The sequence below is a fragment of the Panicum virgatum genome, chromosome 2K (assembly GCF_016808335.1).
Source record: "Panicum virgatum strain AP13 chromosome 2K, P.virgatum_v5, whole genome shotgun sequence".
Classification (NCBI taxonomy): Eukaryota; Viridiplantae; Streptophyta; class Magnoliopsida; order Poales; family Poaceae; genus Panicum; species Panicum virgatum.
This window is the reverse complement of record NC_053137.1, coordinates 1691083-1694337: the sequence shown is the minus strand read 5'-3', so window position 1 is coordinate 1694337 and position 3255 is coordinate 1691083. Positions and strand designations below refer to the sequence as shown.

Genomic DNA, 3255 nt, shown 5'->3' with positions numbered 1-3255 from the left:
TGAATGAGTGCAAAGCCATGTTTAGACTTCCAAAGCATTTGGTAAACCATTGCTTCTGCATTCTGGTGGAAGTAATCTATTGCCTTTGGCAGCATAATGTCTTCCAGCCGTTCCAGGGTAATGTCTGTATGTAAGCAGTGTTGCTCCTTGTGGACTATCGCTGCTATTTCAGAACTCCTATTCGCTGACAGCATATCCTCTTCAGACAATGAGGTCTTCTGCTTGCTGTAAATAAATGGACATTGAGGCTTGACAATACAAATTAAAAACAATTACCGATTCTAGCAAAGCTTCTGATATTCCTGCCATGTCTAGGTTGCTAAAGCGTTGAACCTCATGCTGACCATGCTGCTTGCAACAAAATGGGTTTGGCCGAGCCCACTGCAACACGAAGCTAATGAATTTGTCCCAGTGTTTCTTATGGTATGATGAGTAAATAGATGGCCCCCATGAGAATTCTTGAGCGGGCAGTTGAGTAAGTTCATTCCTTACATTTTCAAAATTACATTTAAAATGAGGGGCAAAAAACTGCAAGCATCTAAGTGCGATACCAAATATATCTGTACTCTCTGAGAGTTGTATGACCAAACAAAATACTATATGGCCCTCTGGTGTACCATCGTACTGAACAAATGTCAAGACAACATTTGTTCCATCCATTGAAGTACGGATGGGCTCCAACAATAGTTGACAGGAAGGATATTTGTTTCCCCGAATGATTTTATGATGTAGTTTCTTTCCTGCAAAAAGGTTTTAAACAAGGGAGTCAAAGGGCATGTGACAGCATGGTGTGCCACCAAACTGTATGAATCTTAGAAGCTCAGTAGCACCATCTGCAAACCACTCAAATCTTTGAACATTAGATCTGCTCAACATTCCGTTGTCGCGGTTAAATATAGAGAGAGCAAATGACTTGGCAGCATGCACAATCCGGTCAGGAAGGGGGAATTTCTCACCTCCTGTTCCATCTGTTCCTTTTCTAGGATTCTCAGCTTGCATTTGTGCAGCATGTCATCACACTCTTGAGCAGCACGCTTGAGCTTCCTACGCCAACGCAACAAGGATCCATCAGTAACCTGCCACTTTTCTGATGTTTCAAGAGCAGCCTCCATCTTGATGTGTGCCATCTCTAGCCTCTCCAAGTTTCTGCTGAAAATTAATTCCTCTTTCATCTCATATTTTTGAACAAGACCAGATAGGATTTGGCTAACTGTCTCTTGGACAACTGCAGAACCGATATCTCTGCCATTAGAGTTCAAGCAGTGTTCCTTCCTTGTTCAGAAAATATAACATATAAAAATATATGAGAGATGAGATGTATGAACTTAAGATAACAAGCAAGTTTTAGCTTAGCAGCTGCAAGAGCCTACCTTTACTTGAATGACATGGAGGAGGTAGACAGCTATTCTAGAGAGTAAACTTGCTTACTGCAAGAAGGGAAGATGAGAACTTCAAGAGAAAAAATTAAAGTGATGGCCACGTTAGACGACTTCAATAGTGAGGGGTTTGGCTTTGGTCTCTCCAAGGGGTATCCTTTATAGTCATTAAGTCCGCCTTAAGTCAATGATGAGAGTTTCCACTTCATTACCGATTTGAATACATTAGTCCAACAACGCCAACATGCATTATGTGGAAAAAAAGACGAAGAGGTGAGTTAAGTCATGTGAAAATGGAGGTGTTAGTGTGGTAATTAACTATCAATGAAAGGGAAAAAAGGAAAGTGGAGATATGAAATACACAGTTTGAAAATATTTTTTTTGAAGAAAAGTTTGAAAATATTTCATCCACACAATAGTGGACAAGGAACTTGGATTAGTCTTGGATGCTTATCACTGGCAATTTCTAATAGAATGAAGCCAATATACAAGTCATGGTCAATTTATTAGTATGACTGATGTCAAATTGACTCACTAGATTTTTCCATGTCGTGTAATTTGGTTCAACGGGCACCAAACATAGAAAACGCACAAAATGGAATCAGAGAACAACTGATGTGCTATGTTTTTCTAATGGAGAACATTATAGTACGTACTACTTCTATTCCAAATTGTAGTTCATTTGACTTTTAACCCTAAGTTTGACCACTCGTCTTATTCAAAAAATATATGCAAACATTGCCAATTTTAAATCATTCTTGAAGATCTTGTATTGATAAAGCAAACGACAACGAAAGAAGTGATATTTTGCATAAATTTTTGAATAAAATAAGTGGTCAAACTTGGGTCAAAAAAGTCAAACGACCTACCACGGAGGGAGTACTTCAGTAATAACTGAATTCAGATGTGAAGAAATATAAAAGCTTCTCATCAGATATAGATTATTCAGATGTGATGTAACTCTGAATATTTGCCTCTTGTCGGTCGAAACCCACCGGCGAGCAGCGACAGGCAACACGAAGAGCCGGGAGGTTGCCGGGGCGCTGGCAGGCACTGCTCCCTCGTCGACGGCCCGCAATTCCGGTGCGCGCCGCGGCTTGTGAAGTCGCGGGGCGTGCCACCTGACCTATACCCGATCAGGAAGGTGCGAACGTGCTTGCGACGGTTAGCCTGCATACACAAACACGTGGAAACATAAGTCCGAGCCGTGGTCAGTTCCCCGGGACGACTCTTGCATCGGCTTTAAAGAGCCGATCGAGTCCCGGTGTCAGATCGGATCTGCATCTATCCAGATATTGATGAATAAAGTAAATAACTATAAAGCTGCTTCAGTTAAATCTAATCAATCTCATCCACGATGGTAAAAGCCTCACTGCTAGATCGGAACATCCTACACGTGACTGGGCCTAATGAACGTAACAGATAACTAAACCAAAACCCAAAACAGAGGCCTAAGAACTAGCAAGAGTCAATTCCCGGAACAATCCCTATTAAGGCTAAGATAAAGCATCTAATACACCACCGGATCATCCAACCCGTTTGCAAGGCCTAATCTAACAGATATTACGCCAACTCTTAAGAATAAGAGCAAACCATAAGAGATCAGATCTACTAAACATAAAAGAAGCAGGGTGTTGCCTTTACGCAACTAACTCTATGCAACAAGAGCTAGTATAAGATGATAACATGATCGTGTAAAGACAACATGATATTCGTAGATGATAAGCAACAAAGCATAACAGATCTACTAAAAGTCATGCTACGAACATCAGGATAACTAGCATTACTCGCCATCAAAAACGCTTCAGTACGAGTAATGCCAAGGTAAAAGCAAGAACAATGCTGCCCTGATCGCATGGAACGATCAGGGCAGCATGGC

The 3255-nt window shown here is 41.1% G+C and overlaps 1 long non-coding RNA gene across 2 annotated transcripts; it reads right to left on the bottom strand.

Moving 5' to 3' along the window:
* Positions 1 to 404: 404 nt before the first annotated feature.
* Positions 405 to 1501, bottom strand: LOC120660636. Of its 2 annotated transcripts, none has more exons than XR_005669683.1 (3): positions 1371 to 1501; positions 957 to 1272; positions 405 to 740 (listed from the first exon to the last, which is right to left on the bottom strand). It is a non-coding gene; the product is annotated as an uncharacterized LOC120660636 (long non-coding RNA). The 2 variants fall into 2 exon arrangements; XR_005669682.1 differs by having other exon boundaries at positions 957 to 1268; positions 1371 to 1500.
* Between the last annotated feature and the right edge of the window lie 1754 nt (positions 1502 to 3255).